Source organism: Tenrec ecaudatus, chromosome 17 (genome assembly GCF_050624435.1).
Source record: "Tenrec ecaudatus isolate mTenEca1 chromosome 17, mTenEca1.hap1, whole genome shotgun sequence".
NCBI lineage: Eukaryota > Metazoa > Chordata > Mammalia > Afrosoricida > Tenrecidae > Tenrec > Tenrec ecaudatus.
The window spans coordinates 10,369,065-10,393,653 of NC_134546.1; the positions used below are offsets into that span (position 1 = coordinate 10,369,065).

A 24,589-nucleotide genomic window follows, 5' to 3' on the forward strand; every position below is an offset into this window, starting at 1 on the left:
AGCAGCCCAACATGTAACCATTACTCTACCAGGACTCCTTTGCCTTAAATAATAAAATTATATAGACAGATCTTTAGTGGCCCTGTGGAGTTTCCAGGTGATACACATGGCTAGGTGCTAGCTAGTAACCGTAAGGTTGGTGGTTTGAACCCACTCAGAGGTGCCTCTGAGACAGGCCTGGCAATCTTTTTGTGAAAAGTCACAGCCTCAATCAAACACCCTGTGGGGAGAACAGTTCTACTCTGCATATTTAGGGGTTCCTATGGGGCGGGACTGACTGTCTGGTAACTAACAACAAACAGCTGTCTTCACATAAAGCCTTCTTACGTGTCCACAGGACAACAGTCCTGGCTCACAGTAGGGCTAAACAGTGCTGGGTCACAGTAGGGCTGTGGTTTTAAACAGAACATCGCAGTTATGGCACCTTGTTATCTAATGCCTTGGCATAAAATGAATCCCCCTCTCTCACAGCTCTAAGTCTACTTGTGTTGCTCCCCAGCATTCCATAACTGTGCCATGTCCTGAAGCTGTTCTTCAGTAAAATCTGTGTAATCTTTGTTTTGTTCATTCTGCTGGCAGCAGGCCTACTTAGGATGCTGTGAAAGGAATATGCTCAGTTATCTGTTTCTGTTCAAGGCAGGTACAATTCCAGACCAGGCAACATACCTGTAGAGATGATCTTGCATAGTCTTATGTTCTTACTTGGTGATCCTACCTTGTCATGTGATTGAGGCTGACGACACTGCTCAAGAAGCTGGGCATGACAGTTCTAATACTCAGACCAGAGAGAATGCACTGTGATAGACTCAGCCTCAAACTTGGTTCAACAACCACACTTGAAAACCTGACTAACTCTTTCAATCTTAGAGTTATTTCTTGCCTAACCTTTAGGTTAACTTAGATATCAATAACTCACATGATAGCCGCCTTATTAACTATTTTAATGATCAACAAGAGAACATTAAGTGTATAAAAATTCCTTAGATATTTCAAGCTCTGTGTTTATAGCAAACAAGATCCTGAGAGGATATATTTATTTTTCTTAAAGAGCTCTAAGAAGAATACATTGGAGAAGAAACCTCCATATTTTCTAAATGATTATTATGAGCTATATTTACAATGGGACAAAGAGCTTTTTCTTTTCAATCTAAATTCTAACTAGTTACTTTTTTAAAACAAAAAAAATTAAGTTTTACTTTCTTTTCCTTATCATAATGTGCTTTATTTACAATATGTCAGATAAATAAGATCTTGGGGAGGGGGGCCATCAATCAAAACAAAATAAAATCACACATACACACAAAACCTTAGAGACCTATCTTCCTTGGCTGATGGGAAGCAAAGTCCTAATCTTTGGCAAATGGTCCTGAACTTCAGTATCCTGTTCTTCCACTTCTTACACTTAGCTGACTGCCTTCCCATACATTGTCTGAGCATCTCGGGATTATATCTGTTGAGCTCATGTACCAATGATAAACTTCTAAAAATGTGTGTGTGTGGGGTTGTTTTAAAAGATTAAAAATCACTCCAGAACAGAACAAAACAAAGAACACTTACCTTATAATTTCTAAGTCTTTTAAGGTGCTTCGTTTCTTAGATGGTTATTTTTCTTTTATTAGCTGTGGTCTTGGTTTTGGTCTCTCCTCAGCACAAGTGCCCTCAGAGAGCCTGTTTCTTCCCCCAATGACCTCTGAATACTTCTTCCAAGGATGCAATCAAGGACACATGCCTTTTACCTCTGGCCCCGCCCACAGCAGGTATGCAAATTATTTCTTCCTTTAGTTTTAGTTCCACTTCATTGGTTCCTCTCATCCATACAGGGACACAAAGAGCACTATCCCAAGTCTTTCCTAGTATCTATAAGTGACTTGTTTCTCACTTGTCAAAGCTATCTAACTCAAATCCATTTGAGGAAAAGGTGCAATGGGAAGGTTTTCCCACAAGACATCAATTATTCCTTATTAGAAGCAGAAAGAAGAAAAACCACTCGCTTACTGTGCCATGCAATCACATTTCCAAGCTGAAAAGACTCTGCAAAAGCAACCTGCTCAATTTCCTTTTTAATTCCCTCCTTTGGGAGATGAGAAAAATCTATCTCCAGAGAGGGTATGTTCTTTGACGAAGGTCACTGGGCTAAGTAGCAGCTAGCCAATGTCTTCTGACTCCTCTGTGGGAATTTCTTTCATTATAGTGGTATTGGAGGTGGTATCACAGGCATGAAAGTAGTCCAGGTGGTGTAGTGGTTACATGTTAGGCTTGTTAACTGCATGGTCGGCAGTTCAAAACCACCAGTCACTTCACAGGAGAAAGATGGGACTTTCTGTTCCTATTGAATTATAGACTTGGAAATCCACAGGAGTAGTTCTACCCTAACCTGTAGGGTCCCCATGAGTCAGCATCAACTCAAGGACAATGAGTTTGGTTCTGAGTATAACAAGCACTAATGAAGAGGCAGCCAATAAGCACTGTGTGGATATTTTTACAGGAGAGGGCCAAGCATACACCTGTATTAGCTGTATTCTTTCCTGTACATTACCATGAAGAGAACTCTGAAAACTGGACAAATAAAACAAGTCTGATGGTGGGCACACCACAGACATCTGCTTCTTTTTCTCAGAAGCATGCCTCTCCTGGAATTGATTATTCAGTTCAATTAGAGAGCTGCTCAACTAGTCTCTTTGAACAAACGAATGTATTAGTACACGTTTCCAAAGTGCTGCCACAGCTAACCCACCAAAACTCACTGGCGGGGAGTCAATTCCAAATCACAGTCACCCTACAGGATAGTGCTCCTTAAGGCTTCTGACCCTAAATCTTTACAGGAGCAGACAGCCGCACCTTCCTCTGGATGATGGGCTGGTGGATTTGAGTTGCTGTCCTTGCAAATAGCAGCCTGACTAGGACACCAGGGTTCCTGTTAGGTAACGGACAGAATGGGAGGTAAAAAGCAAAGCACACAAAACAAAACCATAGAACTGATTATTATCTGATAATAGGCTTGTATCCGGACTACATAAAGAATTATAACTCAAAACTAAAAGACAGTCTAATAAAAAATGAGTTAAGGCTCTGAATAGACATCTTTCCAAAGTGACAGACAAATGAATAAACACATGAAAAAGGTGTTAACATCAGTAACCACTGTCAGACCAGTGCCACAGAGTCCACTGTGACTCATGGTGACCCCGTGTGTGTCAGAGGAAAAACTAGGCTCTGGTGGGTTTTCACTGGCCGAGGTTCAGAAGATCACCATGCTCTTTTCAAGGCTCTGCTTAGTGCTCTCAAACACTGATCCTGGGATCCAGCACCATTGTCCCCAGTCTCCTTGATCTTATCATGTCTTTTCTCTCACAGAGCCCAACATTCTGGTTAGCAGCTGAGAGCTTAACCACTGCACAAGGGTTCCTCATTAGCCATTAGGTCAACATGAATCAATGTGACACTAAGATACCACTTCTTATTCACGGTGGTGGTGGTGCTGCTGCTACTCTGTGCCATGGAGTCAGTTCCAGCTCACAGCGGCCCTGGTGGAGTCTATACCATCTTCACCACTGTTGTTTTGTCTGAGCACATGGCTGCACCCACCTGCATCAGTCCACCTTATTGAGGAGCTTCCTTTTTCATTGACCAAGCATGATGTTTTTCTCCAGCGACTGGTCTTTCCTGATAACATGTTCCATGTACAAAAATGAAACTCCACCATCCTCATTTCTAAGGAGCATTCTGGCTATTACTTCTTCCAAGACAGTTTTGTTGGTTTTTCTAGCAGTCCACAGTACTTTTAGTACTTTTCACCAACATCACATCCATTTTCCCTGTGGTCTTTCTTATTCATTACCCAGCTTTCAGATGCATATGAGGATGTTGAACCACACCATAGCTTGCATCAGGTGCACCTCAGTCTTCAAAGTGACATACATCCTTGCTCTTCAACACTATAAAGGGGTCTTGTGCAGCAGATCTGCCTGATGCAATACGGCACTGATTTCTTATCTGCTGTTTCCATGCGAGCCGATTAAAGCAAAAGGAAATTCTTGCCAACTTCAAATCTCTTCTCCATTTTTCATGTCGATTGGTCCAGTTGTGAGGACTTTGATTTTCTTTAGAGTTGAAATTCATACTGAGGGTTGCAGTCTTTGATTTTCATCAGCCAGTGCTTCAAGTCATATCATTTTCAGCAAGCTGGATTGTATCGTCTGTACAATTCAGGTTGTTAATAAGCATTCCTCTAATCCTGCCACACTCACGAGAATGTCTAATATCAAAAAGTCAGATAACAAGTGTTGGCAAGGATGTGGAGGACTGGAACCTTCATCTACTGATGGTGCAAAAGGAACTGCACAATTGCTTTAGAAGCCAGCCTGGCAGCTCCTCAAAACATCACACAGAGTTATCATGGGGGTGGCGGATGCCTTCAAATCAATTGAGATTTTATACTGGTACCACACGAGAAAGCACAACTATCCCACAGGGTTCTCTTTGTGGAAGCAGATCAACAGTTATCCTACTCTAAGGTACACACCTCAGAAAAATAAGAGCACATGCACACAGAAATGCTTGTACATAAAGGTTCAGAGCACAGCGTTCACACTGGCCCCAAAGTACACAATCCAAAGATCCATCAGGCGATGAATGAATAAACAGGGTGTGGTGGGCCTATTCAATGGAGTATTATTTAGCAGGGAAAGAAAGAGAGATGAAGTACAGACAGAAACTACACTGTGGATAAACCCTGAAAACATTATGTAAAGTGAAAGGAGCCAGTCACAAAAGCTCACTTTCTCCCAATCTTGTATATTAGTAAAACCTGCTGCTTTCAAGAACTTTCCCATAAGGTTTTCTTGGATACAATCTTTAAGGGAGCCAATTTCTAGGCCTATCTCATGCAGTGGCACTGGGTGGACTCAAACTGTCAACCTTTAGATTAGTAGTCGAGTGCAAACTAGCAGTGTGTCCAAAGGGCCTTTTCTAGATTATAAACACCTCGAACTCACTGCCATGGAGTGAGTTTCTGACTAGTAGCAGCACTTTCCAGATTATTTCCCATTAAATGCTTAGTAATGATTTCTGCAAAACAAAACAAAAAAATCCCCCAGCTCGCTCGCTTGCTTGCTCACTCACACACTGGCAACTCACAGGGACTATAGGACCAGGTGGAACTGCCTCTGGGAGTTTCTGAGACTATAATGGTTTACAGGAGCCAAAAGTCCTGTCTTTCTCCTGCAAAGCCCAACATGCAACTACTAGATTACTAGGGTTCTTTAAAACACACACGCACACACACACACACACACACACACACAAATGGTGCGCAATTTAACTGAGTAGTTTTCAAACATAAGGCTGTGGTCACCGAACTTCTAATTTTTCTTCTTGGTTCAGTTAGTCAATAGAGCAAAATTGGAACTGACCCTGAATTTATAATGTGTGGATATACCAAAATAGGAAAAATTAAATGTCAATGCCCTTCTAGAAACAGAATCTCTCAATTAGAAAATAAGAGCTGCATGGGTGCTGCATAGCAACCAAATCTCTTGATCAGCATACTTGAAACAATGGTGCTGGTTTCAGTTCAACACAGTAGTGAACCTCCTAGCTTTGTGCTACTTTTCACCACCCTGGCCTGGTAGAAATCCAATCTGCTGCATCAGGCTCCTGAAAGGGTTCACTATATGTCTCTTCTACATCTCTCATTCCAGAACTCTGATTCTTAATTTTTCCCTGTTTCAGAACACCCTGTTTTTCACTCAGGTTTGTTCCGATTTCACTGTACTGGCTATGGCTGAATTGGTTCAAAGCCTTGGTTGTTAGCTCTCACATCAATTCCATGTCATGCTGAAACATGGGTGTGTAGTGGTACAGCCCCATTGGGTTTTCAAGGCTCTGACCTTTTGGAAGTAGATCACCAAGCCTGTCTTCCAGAGTGGGTTTGACCCACCAATCTTTTGGTTAGTCAAGTGCTTACCGATTTGTACCACTGTTAAAGGAATAAGAAATCATATATACAGCTGGAAGATATCAAACTATTTACAATTAGCATGGCCAAAGTTAATCACAAGGAATCTCTACTTGATGTTGAATCTGGAGGTCATATTTTTAAGTATTAAGAACTAGGGCAAACTTAAGTATAAGTTCATGGAGGTGAGAACTGGGGTAGGCTGTAGTGGTATAACATTAAGGAAACCAATCAGGAGTTCAAATATTTGTACAACATACATAAATTCTCAACTAAAAAGATAACCATGGCTTAATTCAATGTAAGTAAGTATTACAATTATTAATTCTCCACTATCAGCTTGACAATAACAATAATTAATACATTTTATTCTCAACAATCGATAGACCACCAGAACTAGAAAACAAAACCAAAATCCTTTTAAAGAATGCTAATTTGCAATAGCCCTGGTGTTATATAACCCTGTGGTGATGTTAAATTACAATAAAAAAGAATTGAATTCCAAAAGCCAGGTTGGTTTGGAAACCTTTCCAAGCAGCATGATTCTGTATAAAGTTTATTGGAAGGCTTTTTTTTTAGTAGACAATGACATCCCAGCAGTATTAAAGGATGTTAGATGAGGAGCCAGGTTTAAATCACTGTGAATATGGTTTGAATTGGTAATGGATAGCTAAGGGAACTTATATCAGGCATGTTAAACATATAGTTAATGTTGCTTTAACTGTGTTTCCTCAACTCTTATTTCAAATGAGATACTTGGACTACAATAACTGCATGTTTGCTGCTGCCTCAGTTACCCTTTGACAAAGTCAAATTTGACAAATGTGAGCTGTATTTTTTAGGTCTGACCGCTAAACAGTCTTTGTTCAAGCTGGGCTGTTCAACTTAACTTAGCTACTTTTGTCCAATCATGTCAGATAAAAGCAGACTTCTCAATTGATGTATTCAGGATCTAAAGTCTAAAGGTCTGGAAGATGGTCCTCTAGCTGTAAAATCCAGTTTCCTTTTAAGTTATTTCAGTTCAGGCCATGATGTGGGAGATGATTCAATTAGTTTACTTCACTCTCAAAACTGAGAACCTGTTTCATTAGGATACAAATGTATGTGTGTTGGAGCGAGGGAGGGAGGAAGAGTTGTTGATGTAGTAAAGTCCAGGATATTTATGCACCCTTACTCTAAAATTTCAGGACAGTATGTAAACATTTAAAGAGTTAGGATTAGATTCATGAAAAATAGTCTTATCATAAAGGTAATTAAATTAAGAAAACCACCCCCCCAAATCCCCCCCCCCAAATGTTTCTCTTGAGTCCTATTTTAAAGCCCATCATAATAACAGGCTTATAAAGTTATACATGAAAAATTTATAAACTTTCAAACTAAGCAATCCGATTATGCATTTTCTTGGAGGCACAAACTTATCTTTAATTATATGTCCTACTCATGCCCTCGTCTGTACTGGAGTTTTATTGTAGAGTATATCAATACTGCATGTTTAAAGTTCTACACATCTTTGAATTTCATATACCTTACTCTATTAATAGTTTCACTTGTCAAAGTATTGGATTTTACATCAGTTCGCATGATGGCTTTTCATAGTAGAAAAAACAAAACAGATTTAAGTGAACTTAATGTATGCTCTTCCTCTTTGAAGACCTTGATACAGATAACATTACTGATATTTGGGTCTATTAAACTGGGCAGATGTTCTTTCCTTTCTCACCTTTGAGGATCAAGTATGTGTTCTATCACCATCACTGTGTTTACTGACCTAAGTTAGAGCCACAAAGACAAACAGCAAAGCTTCCAATTCATTCCAGTGAAATCAACTAGGGTATTCACACATTAAATGAATACATGCCAAAAGTCCCCCCTCCACCTTTCTAGAATAAAAAAAAAAAGCAATCTTATAATAAAGGTTTACTTTGTTTTGAAAAAAAGCCAGGGTTCTTAAATTCACTGTATTATTTTGTGATGCTTGCTTCACTTGCATCCAACACAGTGTGGGTGGAAGAAAGAAACCAAGACATTCAGAACAAAATGTGAAGTCAAGGGATATTTTAGACAGCAATAAATCACAAACTTACTGTTAGATCAATCCTTTGTAGAAAAACCGTAAATTGGGGGCAGTTTAATATATCCCTGGCAATCAATGAAAAATGTTAAGCTCAGATTACTATAAATTCAGAGATGTTATTTGTTTAAACTAATTGGGACTGTTTTTCAAGTAATACCTAGAGCAAACAGCAATTCCAAGCACACTTCAATAACCTTTGCCACTTCCTAAGTATCATCCTGAAGCCGCAAATTCTTAATGACATCAAATACATCGATCTACCTTTTACACTATATTAGAGGCCAGATTGTAAATGCCATTTCCACTTCACTTAATAATTTGGTATTAAATTGGAAGAGCAACCATACAATGAGTATTTTATTAATCCTTTTCGATGAGAACTCAGTTTTCATTTTGACTAAAATTATTTACAGAAATAAACATGCAACGAAAGCCTTTGCTAAAACCCTCTTCACCCTCACTCCTGACTCCATTTCTCCCCAAGGCTCCATATGTTTCAAAGAGGCCCTTTATACACTTCTTGGTTTAAAAGTCAAGTCTACTTCAGGCAATTAAAGTGTTATCCAGACAAGCACATGGATCTAGTGATACAGACACTGGTCTATACTACAAGAATTAGCTGTGGATAAGCACAGTGGTAAGTGTGGGTAGGAAAACCACAAGTGCCCTGTCTACTAGGGCAGCACAAATATCTGAATTTTTAATACATTTTCAAAGTTCTTTGGAGGAAAAAAAATCTTAGGAATTTCCATTTACACACTGCTTTAAAAGTCATTTGGAAGTAAACTCATACAAATCCAAGATGGTATTAAATACTAAATCAGAAAATAACTGGTCTTCCTAGTTGCCTGCTGAAAAGGGTAGTATCAAACATTAAGAATATCTACTTTCTGCTACCCAGGAAACACTGACCCTAGACTGCCTCTGATGTGATGGTATCCTCTTTGGAGCAAAACCTTTTCTTCGCAGTCTACCTGTATCTGGGGGATTTGATTAAACTCACAAAATCCATACAATCAAGGCATCAGTCACATTCTCCTGGCCACGGGAGTGGCACATGGCCCAGCCAGACACATGAGCTGCAGTATAACTTCTGCTGGGGCTTCTGGAACAGAAAGACAATCGCTCTTTCCAGCTGAAGATGACCTTGTGAGGATTTAGGCAATCAAGAGTATCAAACTATGTTTTACTCATGTGAGGTTGGAGAATAAACCAATACACAGGAAATACACTCAGAAACATCCAGAAAATGAGTCCTGACAACATTGTGTGAGCTGTACCTGGAGCCACCCTCGAAGTCACACTGACTGGACAAGTTACACTACACACTGAACTTCCCTTGCTCGTTTAAGCCAATTTGAGTTGCCATTTCTGTCACAATAGAAAGAGCCTGAACTGATATGCCAGCTACTTCAAGTGTATTTGTTTCCCTAAGAATGAATCTATTAAGTTACACTGATTCTACTCCACAAATAGGATTTAAAAACCACTTTCCTCCTCAAATGATTCTGGTTTTTCAAAGTTCACCCTCCTCGATAGTTTTCCCTTTCCTCCAAGCTCAAAGGCTAGATCATTTATATGGTCTGACTTTATATTATCTTAATACAAAGGAAAAGTTTTGCCACAAAGAAATATAACATCCACAATGGAAAAAAAGAAAGTAACAAGTAACTGGGAAGGGGGTGGGGGTACAAATCACTTACAGAAGCTTTAAATAGTAACCAGATATTCTTTTTACTATAAGTCTAAATGAGTGTCAGAGACAAATACTTATAAAATTAGCAGATTCAGCAACAGACAAAATCTAATACAAAGGCATCAAAATACTAAAATCAAAGTTCTATTCAAAAAGCAGCTGATCAAATTCACAGGAAAACTCCCTGGAAATCGAAATATCTTGGACTTTTAATAGGCACATCACTACATAATCTAAAATGAGACAATCATATTCATAAAAATATTGACTTTAGGCATGCTAAATGCATATGATATTCTGAAAACATTCAGCAAAAGAAGTAAATCACAACGACTTAAGTCACTGAGAGTCACAAAATAAAAGTAGTACTTCTACTTTCTAGGGATTCTGAGGACTTAACATCTAACAAGAGGGGGGTGGAGGGGCAATAAAGCCATAGACATAAACTAAGGTTAAAATGTAATCCTTGTGCTTCTCAGATAGTATTGAAATGGACTTCACACCTGCTTAGTTTAGATATTCTGAACAGAATCTACAATTCAAGAACAGTTTTTTTTAAAAAAAGCTGTGAGCACTGGAATGTGTTACAATACTATGATCACATTGAGACCATTAAATGGAATCTATAAGCAAGACGATTGAGACCGATTATTAGTACTTGGGATGAAATAAAACACAATGGTAAGAAGAGTTCTGTTGCCAGACTAAGGTGCTCTGGTGATGGGAAGTGAGACTGTCTGCTCCCATAAACATTGGGTCTCAGAAGCCCTAAGGTGCAGTTCTACTCTGCCCTGAAGGTCACTATGAATTGACTTGATGGCAGTGGTTTATGCAGTCGAACTAGGTTTAGCTCCTAGCACCATCATTTAGAAGAGGGCCAGCTTCCTCACTAAAAACTTAAGGCAACAGTAAATAATAACAACAGTAATTAACATATAGATAGCTCATATCATAAGAGCTAGTTGTTTTTTTCAAATGGGTTATGAGTTGGGCTAGTAACTGCAACGTCAGCAGTTCAAACTTCCCAGCAGCTCTGAGGGAGAAAGATGAGTCTGTTTGCTCCTGCAAAGACATAGTCATGGAAACCCAAAGGGAAAGTTCTACTCTGTCCTGTAGGGTTATTCAGAATCAGAACTGACTCGGTGGCAGTGAGTTTGGTTTGGGGTTACCTATTAATTCTTTAAGTCCTAATAATACTATTGGGAGATAAGCAAACTTCTTTCGTTATAGATGAGGAAACCCAAAGCCCATATCAATTCAGTAGCTTGCTTACCATCACATAGCTAATAAGTGGTAGAAATGACACCTGGGACTGGAACTTGCACAATCTTGGTCAAGAATCTCTATTTGGAACCCCATTCACTTTATCACCTCTCAATAACCTATCTGATATGGTTGTTATGGGAATTAAACAATGTCTAGCACATGATAGCAGCTCAATAAAGGTTACTGTTTTTACTGGAGTTCTTCAGATTGGTAATTCCATTTACAATTATGTAGATAAAGACACTAATCAGGTAAAACAAGCAAAAACAACTTGCCCAGCTAAAGCTCCGATTCCTTGGCTCTCAGTCCAGTATTTGCTGTTTCTTTCTGTGCCTTCTCAATGGGCACATCATTTTGAATTTCACTAATCGGAGATTTCTGCCATAAAACATTTAGGGTGTTAAATAAAAAGTATATCTTCAGCTGTCTTAAAAAAGGTCCAAGTGGGTTTGAGCTCTATTTTCATTCACTGAAAATCTTTTCTCAGCACTAACATTTCTTGGGATTATATTCTTTGCTGAATCTTTTCCTCTATTAGGAAAGATAAGGAAAAGTGGTCCAAGGATTATTTAAAAACATTAAAGTTCATAAAGTGAGAGAGATCAGGAACTGAGTTTAAATCAAGTTATCACTAAGTATTTTAATCTGGCTTTACTCCATTTTGAACTCTGAGTACCCCATGAATTTTCCTTAATCATTTACTTTTAGTATCTCTTCAGGAAACATAAACATACTCTCTTTGACTGTAAAGAATCCTTGAATTTAAACAGTAAAAGACGACTCACAAAGAATACACAGATGCTTTTATAGGCAAATTATTTAAAATCTTGGTGCTGGAAGAGACCTTATAAGGTTGGGATGAAAAATAGATTTCATCTTGACTGTCAATCACATAACTGCTGACACAGCTGTATCAAAGAATGTGAAACTGCTGTGGGGTCAGTTGTCAGCTCTATTTGCCAAGGGGTTCAAAGAGGGAGGGTGGTTGAGGTGCTGACCCTGTAAAGGTAAGGAAACCAAGGCCAGAGAGGTCAAGTTATATATCTGAGGGCATATCCTAAATGAATGGACCACAACACTGGGTCCGACTCCTGTGAATGCTAACCTCTACGCTGCTACCTCTACTCTCCAATGCATTTATATACCTTTTGTTAAGTTAAAAATACTTTTCACGTAATTAAATAAGAGAAAGAAACCCATACCCATTGCAGTCAAGCCCATTCGGACTCACAGTGATCCTGTAGGACAGAGAACTGCCCCATAGGTTTCCTGGGCTGTCCCTCCTTATTATGGAACGAAACTGACACTGATGTCTCCACAGAGCGGGTGGTGGATGGAATGGTAAGTAAAGTGCTTACCAGAGATTACTTTTCAACCCCATGCACCTGCCCTTCCCCTCTCCCCAGAAATGAAAACCTATTGAAATTTAACTGAAGATAAACACCAATGTATAAGTCCTCTAATAGAAAGCATGTGGGTAAGCACATTCAAAGGTTTAAACAAAGTCCCAGACCTCTAGGCTTAGTATCATGGTGATCAATGAATGATCTCTGATTCAGATTGTTTTCTGCCAATTTTACTTCATGATGCGTTCTTCCATATGACAATTCTTCTTTATAAGTTGAGCTGTGATGACTCAGGGTACCTAGATGCTATGAAGGAGCTTTCAATTTAAGGGGTGGGAGGAAAATGTGAGGGGGCCTACTGAATCATTAACGGCCTACTCAGTTCTGAAACCCAGCAAATTCTTTTTGGAAGCCATTTTAAAGATAGTTTTAGGTACAAAGTCTGGCTAACACCTTAAAAGGTTGGTCTTTAAAGAGCTATTTGCAAATAAATTCTGACACACTGTTTCTAAAAAGACACACAAGCAAAAAGGCTTTAGCAAAATGTAATTTTCTTTTTACTGCATGAGTCAGTGAAGAATTAAGGGGGAAAACAGTGTATGGAACCAGAAGTTACAGATCTGCTCTATATTAGCCAGTTTCAGAACCCCTTCATAGTTCTTACAGTGAACTGATAGGACTAGCTTAGAAAATGACTCACCTTTGTAAGTGAAATTTACAATACAGTAAGTAAATTTTAAAAGCTTTCTGATATATGAAAGCCTGCCTATAGGGCTGTGGTGTCTAATTAGAAGCAAGGATGGCTTTACAATGCACATTTTTTGCACCTTCCTCCTCCCACCCCACATGAATGATAAACTTAAGTAGTTATGTAATCTTGAAGTACTGGACTTTGCTGGTAAATTGAAAGTATCGACAGGTGGTAGAATTCTATCTCCCAAATGCAGGTAGAATTAAACTCAGGCTTCATTACTAGGCAATGCACCTTATCCACCACCACCACCCCTCGGTCTGTGCAAGGTTGCATGATGCTATGTTACTGAACTGGCTTCTGCGGCTTTCAAATGGAAGAAAGGCCTGGCAATCTACTCTCCAGTGTCAGCCAATACCAAGCTTATGGATCACAATGATCTGAAGCCTAAGTGACTGTGGGGGTTGGGGCACAGGAAGGGGCAGTGTTTTGTTCCATGAGGTCACTAGGAGTCAGGGCCAACTCGATAGTAGCTAACAACAGTGAGAACCAATTCAAAGAAGAATCCGTAACATTAACTGTAGTCTAAAACAACAAAAAATCAGCTTTAGTGCTTCTAGTACACGCAGCTCATTAAATCTGGCATAAGCCCAGAGGAACATGAAGTACTAGGGATGGTATCTGCCAAGAACCAAGAATACAGTGCTAAGGTTTTGAAGAACCAACAAAGCACCTCAAATGGTTTTCGCTTATTGATAATGAAATTAGCTGTGCCTTCTAAAGATTGAGCCAACTGATGGGCTGAGCACGACAAATGGTAGATGGTAGCAATGTGCCAACTAGCAAAAAATCAGAGTCGATCTCTTCATAATCCACTGCTAAAGAAAGGACAAGTTACAAACTTCTTTGCCAACCTTAATGATCTTTTTAATCCTTTCCCTTGGCTGTCAAAAAGAAGCTCAACAGAAGTTCAAATGACATTTTCCCCAATTACGTAACGTTTGGGATTATAGCGTTACAGGCCCCAACTGCTTGATGTTTCTAGAGAAGATAACCACCAGTATCAAGAGCTAAAAACAGCTTTCGAAATTTTATTAGGCTGTTAATTCTACTATTAAATGTTGCTGGTTAGGTATAAATTCTGGAAGGATTCTCATGAGGCTCTCAAATCAGAGTCAATTATAGTTTCCTACATTCCCATCCCCAGAAGGGAACTGCCCCACAGGGTTTCCGAGGGAGCTCTGGTGGCAGAGTGGGATAAGCATTGAGCTGCTAATCACAAGGTCAGAGGTTTGCACCCTCTACCTTCTCCACCAGACAGAGATGAGGCTGTCGACTCCTGTAAAGATAAAAAGTCTTAGAAACTCAAAGGGACATTATAACTCTGTCCTTACAAGGTTGCTATGAGTTGGAATTGACTTGATGACAATGAGTTTGTTTTTGTTTTACAGGGTTTCCAAGGCTGTAAATGAAGAAGTAGAATGCCACACCAGGGTCCCACCTCCAACTTTTTCACTTAACTTAATGGCATGCTACCAGGCCTCCTTCTTCTACAATACTAAGTTCAAAAGTACTGCATTATTGAAACAAAAGATAATCAAATAGTCACTCTTAATGGCTGCCTGATGGAACACCATCTGCACCAGAAAACACACACATATACGCAGACAGAGTCAATGGAGATCGTACATAATGCACAAGCAGGAAAAATAGGTGGAACCCTTGCCATATACATGTTACTTGTTTAAGGCCATTGATTCATTCTGAGTTTGCTTTATTAGGATAGACATGGAAGACAAGGGTGGAAACCGTTGTGCACTTGGGTGCAAATAGGTTGACAGAGGACCATAAAGAACTCACTCACTGCCTTTGAGTCAATTCTGACTCATGGCTACCGTATAGAACAGGGCAGAACTGTCCCTGTGAGTTTCCGAGACTGTACCTCTATAGAAGTATAAAAGCCTGTCTTTCTCCTGAGGAGAGCCTGGTGATTTCAAACTGCAGGACTTGCAGACCAAAGCCCAACTCATAACCACTATGTCACCAAACACACTCAATGCCATTGAGTCAAAGCTGCCCTGTAAGTCAGGGTAGAACTTCTCCTGTAAGTTCCAGACTGTAACTGTTGACAGGAGTAGAAAGCCCAGGCTTTCTCCCATGGAAATGCTGGTGGTTTTGAACTTTTGACCAAGTGGATTATAGCCTGATGTGTAAGCACTGCACAGTCAGGGCTCCCTGTCTTTCTCCCAAGGAGCAGCTGGTGTTTTCGAACTGTTGACCTTCCAGATCACAGCCCACCATGTAACCACCACACTTACAATGCTCCTTCCAACTATACCACAAAGCCTCCATTAACAAAGAGCTAGTAGAAGATAATCCAAGTGTGAGAGGCAGGAACATAGAATTATGAACATCTTGTAATGTGTAAGCTGAAAAGATTACTTAGAACCTGTTGTTGCAAAAGTATACAGAGCTTGAGCAATAAACCCGAACTTTCAAATGTTAATTACTTCAACTTAATTTCAAAATTAAGTATAGTTTTTTTTCATGATATAATATCTTAGTCAAAGTCCTTCATTCAAATTTACCACCATCAAGTTATCTTTGAGTCATAGCAACGCTACGACTGAGAAGAATTACAACTTTGTGTTTCCAAGACTTAAATATTTACAGCAGTGGTTCTCAACCTGTGGGTTGCAACCCCTTTGGGGGTTGAACGACCCTTTCACAGGGGTCACCCAATTCATAACAGTAGCAAAATATTCATAACAGTAGCAAAATTCATAACAGTAGCAAAATTATGATGAAGTAGCAATGAAAATAATTTTATGGTGGGGGGGGTCACCACAACAAGGAATTAACTTTATTAAAGGGTCACGGCATTAGGAAGGTTGAGAACCACTGATTTACAGGATTAGCCAGCCTTACTTTTCTCTGGCAGAGCGGCTGCTGAGTTCAAACCACTGCCCACCTAGTTAGCAGCACGTGCAGCCCACTACAGCACCAGTGCTCCTTCTCAAGGTGCCTAGGTGGTGCAAAAAGTTTGTGTTCAACTACTAGCCAGTGGTACCAGGGTGGAAAAAGGCCTGATGACTAGCTTCCATTAAAGATTACAACCAAGAAAACCTGACTTTCTATCACACAGGGTCACCATGCGTCAGAACAGACTAGATAGCAAGTAACAATATTTAAGTCAACATGCCACATAAGAGGCTCATCTTACAAAGCATCTTTTCTTTAAATGGAAGCTACATTGTTTTCCTCTTTGCTTAATTTATAGAACGATTCTTAGCAATTAAGTCAGATTCTCATGTAGATACAAGTCACAAATTATCCATGACCATGTTTGCTACTTGCAAGAGCCATTTTTTCTTTCTATTACTCTAGCTCCTTCCCCTTTGTTCTGATTCATGTCAGTCTTCTTGTATCTTAAGTTATTTATTTCACAAAAATGAAAAGGGAAAACAGATTCATAATCCTATCACCAAGTCAATAGACTATTTCTAAAAGGAGCCACACTTAGTACAGAATAGAAATGCAATTCAAGTCTTTCATGAAAAATGATTGCTGTTTTGATTTTACAGATGAATGAAACGTTGCTCAAATGTTTCAGAGTTAATGTAAAGTCCAGGAATTAAACTTGGGTCTGTGGCTCCATGCTAATGGCCTAATGTTTAAAGCATATTAAGCAATCCAGTCTAGCAGTTCAATCCTTACAGTTTGCACAGTATGGGAAATTATACAATGTTAATGTATCTCTTCAATCTTGAACCCAAGATACCAAAGGAGAGTGGAGAAAACAAAAACTCAGTGAATGAAAATAAACAAACAAACAAACCCTAAGATTCCTAAAAATCCACTGAAAAGATGTTTACTAATAAAGTTTTCCTTATCCTGTTATATAGTTTTAACCTTAATGGTCACGTGATAAAATATTGACTAGAAAAAGAAAGTTTTCTTTATTCACTATTATTAGCAGGGTAGAAGGCACTAAAGTAAGTTTTACATTATGCAAAAATTATTCCTATAAAGAATGAGCTGGTATATTATTTTTACAAGACCATTCCATATATATATATCCCATGAGCAGAAGACAAAAATAAAATAAAATGGTCGACATTTATATCCCTACCCCCACCCCTTTTGGAGTGGACTTTCAAAATATTTAGATGGGACTCTAATTTTCTATAATTTTAATGAAACACTATGAAGACAAAAATCAGTAATATTCTTGAAACAATTACTTGAGAGAAAAATAAAGCATAATACAAGATGACTTGACATTTGGACTAAAGGTATGCTGGTTTTTCTGTTTCCCCAATGCTATGTCATAGCACTAAAGTCGCACAATTTCGTTACATTGTATATACCATCTCTCCAATTCTGGATGTGAAACATATCTACAATGACAATTTTGATCAAGTATTAAAAATGAGGAGCTGATGCCATGGGCTTACGTGGAGAGAAAATGTTTTGAGAATGATGAGGGCAATGAATGTACAAATGTGCTTTATACTATTGATATATGTATGGATTGTGATGAGTTGTATGTGCCCCTAATAAAATGATTAAAAAAAAGAAATTTGCATGATTTTGTGTTTTTGGTAATCTATCATCATAGGAATAAACATCCAAATTCGTTTTCTTCCTTCCACACTAGTCATTCTGGAAGGTTCTGATGACCCAACTGTCTAGAACATTATTAAAACTCTTCCTTAGTCTATGGGTGTATCATGATTTTCAGAAATAGCTTGAAGTTATTTCCTAATTTCTTTTTTCAAAATCCTGAGTCACATCTGATTTTAAAAGAGATCATGTGGTATCTCCTGCCCCTTTTTCTTAAAAACAACCACCAAATATAAAGTAATGATTTATTTTCATGCATGGCTCTTAAACTGGCTTAAAAGGTCAAAAAAGTTTTAAAAATCCATACAGTGAACCTGTGAGAGCCAGAGAGGATTTGTTTTATTTTCTGAGTCCTGCAAGTCTTCCACTTTTGACATGGTGTGTATTACTTCCCACTTTTCTATACGACTAGTTTTAGTGGAAAATAGATGATTTTCCTTCTCTGGCCAGTTTCAAGGTTTAGGTTACCCAAGACTTGGTGTTGACAAATTTTACTGTATTTGTAATACTCTCTCTCCTCACTTACCAACTATCTCATTATCTGACATTTTGCATGTACAACAGTAGTTTTTTTAAAAAGTCCAATTTGCACATTAACTATCTGGTAATTACATATGGGAATAACAATTGCTGAAGTACACAAGTTAACATTGGCTGTGAGAGTTAAGATTGTGTCAGTTTGGCTGGGCCACAGTTCTCAGTAGTTTGGCAGTTGTGTAACGATGTAATTTATCAGCTGACTAACGATGTAGCCATCCTCCATTTTTGCTTAACACTGATTTTCACAGAAGGACCTGGTCTTTGGCAAACCATGTCCTTAAGGGAGGAGCGGGTAAAATGGTATTGCTGTTGGGGTAAGTACACAGCTTCTAGAATGACTACTCTCAGAATACTTATTCCAGTTAAGCATGGAAATACATATTCTTACTCTACAGCAAAGATGGCCCTACACAATCTGATCTTTTCTACCTGTCCTACTTCTGACTTTATTTCCTTTTACTCTCTCCTACTCACTCTAACCCAACCACACTGGTGTTCTTGTAGTTTCTTGCATTCTAGCCATGCCGAGTCTCAGGGCCTTCCGCTCTCAGGATGATTTGCTCAAAGATTTAGGTGATTTTCTCCCTCATCTTTTAAAGGTCCTTCTGACTACATTTTAAAACTACATCTCCCCTAGTACCTCTTGTATCCCTCAGAGTCTCTTTATTGTTGTTTTCCTTTATATGCATGTGAGTTTATGTGTTTGCTGCTGCTGGGTGCTTCTGAGTTGATTCCAATTCAGAGTGACTCTGTAGGACAGAGCGGAGCTGCTTCACAGGGTTTCCAAGGCTGTAATCTTCATGAAAGCAGACTGCCACATCTTTCTCTCATGGAGGGGGTAGTGGCCATGAACTGCCGACCTTTTAGTAAGTAGTGGAGGGCTTAGAAACAGAGTCAATAAGCTTCTGATACTTGTTTTAGCCATTTAAAAACTTTTTTAAAAGTATAATTCTATCGCCAAGACAGCTTTTAATGCCCCTTCTATGATGAAATTTAGCATGATAAAGTACTGACTGAACTTCTTGTCAAGTATATTTAAACATTTACTAGCTTAGTTTGGATAATTTAAGGGAAAAAACAAACTGCAGCCAAGAAAATAATTGGAAAGAAATGGCGGAAGACGATGGGAAACTTGGGTACTACATACTTTTAAAATTAACAACATCCCAAGAGGTTCAATATATTAAAAAAAAAAAAGCAACAGATTCTTTGAAGAGGAAGTATATTACATATGTATTGAATTATACTTGTTTTTAAATACATGAATGTTTATGATTAATTGAGAGAGGAATGATAAATGTTAGGATTTTCCTTAAGTTTAGGCATCAGCAACATGTTTTAATTTTCTGTAAAAGTATTACAGGATGAGACTATCCAGAATGACTCTCCAAAATGAAGTTTAATGTGGCAAAAAAATGGCAAAAAAAATCTAAACAACTTTGCCTGAGACTCTGAAATCACAATCAGCTCTTCTTAGAATAACAATACGTATTTTTGAAATCATCTGACCATCTAAGCTTATTTCTGTAGGTAACTGCTAATTAATAGGCTCAATCAGATACTCATGGATTATGTCTATCGAAACAAACAAACAAACAAAAAAAAAACCAAGACATTTCTATTGAAATGAAAAAACATCTCTGACATTTGCTCAAGAAATTTTGGGCTTTCCCTTAATTCCTTGTAAATTAATTTATAATCAATAACAAGAGCAGCAGCAGCCAGGTCCTGCTAAGTTTACAGCATTCACCATCTGTCAGTCTATCTTACGGGGAACTTGTGTGCATCTGTGATACTGGAAGTTATGCCACTGGCATGTCAAATACCTGCAGGACACCCATGGTAGACAAGTTTCAGCTGAGCTTCTAGGGCAAGGCGGACTAGGTCCAAAGGCCCAACAATACACTCCCAAAAGAAAAACTCCCAAGAAAAACTATGAATCACAACAGAATATTGTCTGAGAAAGTGCTGAAAAGAGGAGTCCCTATGTGACACACAGCAGTGGATTCAGGATCCCAATGACTGTGAACATGGCACAGGAGCGGGCAACAAGTTCCCTTTGATTGTACACGAGGTCACCATGAACCGGAGCCCACTCACCCAGATCTAACAACACATGTAGTATGCTAGGAAATTATTTTCAACCTCTGGAAGGAAAAAATGTTTAAAGCAAAGATCTATTTATGGGAACATGAAAATGCTAGAACTTGAAATCGTATCCAGATCTTTCAGTCACCAATCATTCTGGTCTTGAGGTCCCCAAGCTAAGTCTGGGATAATTTTTCTCCTCAGAAGTCAACTTTACAGAGAAAAACAATAAACACCACCACCACTAGTGTTAAAAACAATGTGCAACAACCCAGATCCCTTGAAAGACTGACTTCTATTTACTTTCCCTGTATATATTTAGAGGGATCCTAGAGAAGGCTGAAAATCTATACACAGAAAAGTGCTTCGTGGAATGAATGCCATGTTTGCAGACTTCAGCTAGAATCCTGTCCCATATGAAAAGGCTGCCAGATACTGTACTTGTAACAAACATCTTCATCAGGTTTCCTTCCTTCCTCTGGTCTTAAATATGTTTTATCCACTCTTTTTTGTCTTTCCTTTTACAACAGCTTTTGGAACAGCCCAACTTTCACAAAGAAATTCCTATGACTACCTTCCGTGCCATCATGTTATTTGTCATTTTAAAATCTTATTATACTCAGTTAAATACATATGCAGTACAGTACTCCATCCACTTTCCTGACGCAATTAAAACCAGGCTAGTTCTACATTGATGCACTGTGGTAAGAAAGATATATCTCATTCGAAGTCTTTGGGCTTTAAAATGTCAACTAGAGAAACGTCTGTCTAAAAAATACCATATATACTCAAGTATAAGTCAACCTAAATATCAGCGGAGGGACCTAATTTTACCACAAAAACTGCAGTAAAAATATGCCGGAAAAACTCAGCTTACACATGAATATATACGGTAATAGTTGTCCACAAAGCAGAAGTACCACAGCCCTGACCTTCTGGACAACCGCAGCCATGCATATCCTGAAACGACAGAACTCTTATTATGCAAGCGACATTATGACAACCTGAAAGGCAGCTGAACAAAGTCAAGTGGAAACATACTTATGCTTCCACTTGAAATCTGTCTCAGCAGCACTTAGCAGTATCCCCACTGCACTCTGCAGTCATTTCCTTGAGGGCAGTGAGTGGTTCTCAACCTTCCTAACGCCGCGACCCTTTAATACAGGTTCTCATGTGGTGGCGACCCCCAACCACTAAATTATTTTTATTGCTACCTCATCACTGTCATTTTGCTACTGTTATGAATTGTCCTGTACATATCTGTTCTTCAGGATGTATTAGGCGACCCTGTGAAAGGGTCGTCCGACCCTCGGGTTGAGAACTGCTGCATTAAGAGATAAGGAACCCTCCAAGGCGAGAATGCACACCAGTCAACCCTAAGTCCAGTCTTTGGACTCCAGTTGCAAAGACACGGTGTAAATAGGAGCTTCCTTAAAGTACAAGTTTCTCTGGTAAATCTGGTCTGTGAACGCTGGGAAAAAAATTAAAAAGGTTCAACATCACCCACAGTAAAATCACTTCACTGCTAATTTTAACGAGATCATAGGTCTCTCCATACCTTCCACCCCCCAAGTATGCCACTAAGAAGCAATCTACAGCTCACATTTTTCTTTCAATAAATACTACTCATACATTATAGCACTTCTACCTCGCTAATAAAAACCTACATGAGTTTCCTCGTTAAGAGCTGCAAATTTATTAGATGAGACATCATAATCAGTTCACTACATGCAACTTTTCACACACATTTAACTGTTCTATTTTTCCAACTGGTGTTTTAATTTCAAGATCTCTCTCAGATTAGTAGAGAAAGGGAACAGGTTGGAGGTATGGGGAGAATTACCAACGTAACAAATGCTATTTCTTTTCTGATTGCCACCACCAGAGTCTACAATCTAGTGGGGGGCGGAGGGGGACAACTAGATAACGCAAAATAAAACAGAAGCAGCATTTAGGATAAGCGAAAGGTACGTCTTGATACTACCATTCACATCGTTAGTCGCCTCAAGACAAAAAAACAACTAGTAAACACAATACTGGATTTTAATTTCTGGTTCCTTCCAGTTTTGTTCCACCACAAAACATACTTGTCCTCAGAGTTGAGTCTTTTATTCCAGAAAGGCTGTTGGGGAGAATACAAAGTAAGAGGAACTTATATGCTCTACTGGGCATAGTGGCCAAGTGCTGGGGGGCTAACGGAAAGGTGGGTCGTTGAACCCCAGAAAAAAGAAAGCGGTAGTCTGCTGGCAAACCTTAAGGAGAAGTTCTACTGTCCTAAAGTGTCTCTATGTCTCAATCAATGGGGCAGCAGTGGGTTATGACTCTTTTCCCCTTGCTTCTCTCTACAATCATGATGCTGTTTTGAGATACGTAAACCTGATCACATTTTTCTGTCAGGGATAAACAAAACCTATCATGAACCCAAACAGAAGAACTGAATCTTCACCATTAGAAGTGCTAAACTCACACTACTGAGCAAATAGAAACAACAAAAAAACCTCCACTAAGCCCCAAAGCTAACATTTCTCTTTAATTATAAAAGTAATGCATATGCAATGTGGAAAACAGGCAAGGCCAGTTTGGAAACAAAAGATCTGCTGCCATAAAAACTAGCAACATTTTGCAAAACAAGAAAAAGTAAACTTCCTTTGAATCTAAAACATATAGAAGACCCTTTCTTACACACCTAGAGCTTCATTCAGCCCTTGGCACAGCCAGAATCTGATCGTACATCTGGAACTATTTGCTAATAACCAATTTGATAACCAAACTAGGGGAAGGCCGTTGGTGCTGTTAAAACCCACACATTCCCATGATTAAAATCAGCTAAGTGGACATTTAAAAATAGCTCTCTTTGCCCCCATTACTGCTCTCTTGCCTCGACTTGCACATGCAAAAATTAAGGTAAATGGTGAGTTTCTGATTTACAATATTTTTCCGGCTCGGAGCATGTTTCCGTAGGCCTGTGCGGTTTCAGGGTTGAAAACACTCTCAAGAAAAAATATTGTTTTAACTACCTAACCATTACCCAGACTTCTTTCAGACTTCAGTGGCCGTGCCAGTAAAATGAGCATCCTCAACTCCTCCACCGGGCACTGGAGAACGCGTTATTACTCATAAATGCTTTCAGGGCTTCGGGCACTCGGCTCAGAAGATCAAGGGTATCCATCAATTAAAGGGCTCTCCGGGACCTCAGTTTACCCACTTACGGAAACTGGCTTCTTAACTTGCTTCGCGCAGGGCCCCGGAGGTGTCATTAATTAGTGTTTGTAAAAATGCCGAGATGAAAGGCGATGCGAGAGCCACGTAGCGACGGGGACAACCATCCGAACAAATAAAAAGAATGACTAACTTGGAAGTCTGCGTTATGTAAGGAAGGAGAGAAGTTCTCAGATCCGCACAAACAAAAGGAAAACCCACGGCCCTTTGTTTCTTTCATTTCTCTCTCCCTCCGCGGAGCCGCCCGCTCGGCGGCGCGGGGTCGGCCGGGCGCGGGAGCGCGGGGGGCGCCGGGCTCCGAGTCAGTCGGCCGCCCGCGGTGGGGGAGGGCGCGCCGGGCCCGCTCCTGACAAAGGCGCTCCCTCCGGCGCGGGCGCCGCAAATGGGGCGCCCGGACCCGAGACGCCGGCGCCGAGGAAGTTGCGCGCCCGCCTACCCCGCACCCCTCGCCCGCCCCGCCGCGGTCCCTCCCGCCGCGGCTGCCGCCACACTCACCGGACGACTGCCGGCGCCGGAATCCCTGCACGGCCCCCCCCCGAGACCCCGAGGGAGCGGGGGAAGTGTGTGCGCCGTGGGCGCGAGGAGACAGCCCGGCGTGCCGCCGCCGCCGACCACGCCAGCCGGCCAAGCCCGGCGAGGGGAAGTTCACCGCGGAGCCTAGCGCTGAGGAGCCGCGGGCGGACAAGAGGCGCAGGGCCCGCTTTGTGGCGCGCTCCCGGAGGGCTCGGGACAAATCCAATCGCGAGGCGAGGCGAGGCGGCTGTGGCTGCTGCTGCTGCGGCTGCTGCTTGCTGGAGGAGGAGGCGGCGGCGGCGGCGCCCCCCGACGGTCCCCTCCGCCTCACACCGCCTCTGGGTCACTGACACACACTCGGTGGGAGGGGCGGGGACAAGTGGGAAGGCGGGGCCAGAGGGAGGTGTCGGGGCAGGGCCACGGCGGTGGGCGGCCCGGCATGCCCAGAGGGATCTCGGGAGTTGTAGTTCTCGGGCTGACAAGAAAAAGGCTACATTGTTGGGACCCTTCCAGCGCTCGCCTTGCACGGCGCATGCCCAGCGGAAGAACGCTTGGCCCCCGTTGTTCCCATGGC

The 24,589-nt window shown here is 40.4% G+C and overlaps 1 protein-coding gene across 3 annotated transcripts in view; it reads right to left on the bottom strand.

Annotated features, from left to right (window-relative positions):
- PELI1 (pellino E3 ubiquitin protein ligase 1) overlaps positions 1 to 24,367 on the bottom strand; it is a 56,609-nt gene extending 32,242 nt beyond the window's left edge. For 2 of the 3 annotated variants that reach the window (XM_075535361.1, XM_075535360.1), the window contains exon 1: positions 23,998 to 24,367. The gene's annotated coding sequence lies outside the window, so the exon portion shown is untranslated. The remainder of the gene's footprint in view (positions 1 to 23,997) is intronic. The other variant, XM_075535358.1, reaches the window with a different exon arrangement.
- Positions 24,368 to 24,589: the final 222 nt, after the last annotated feature.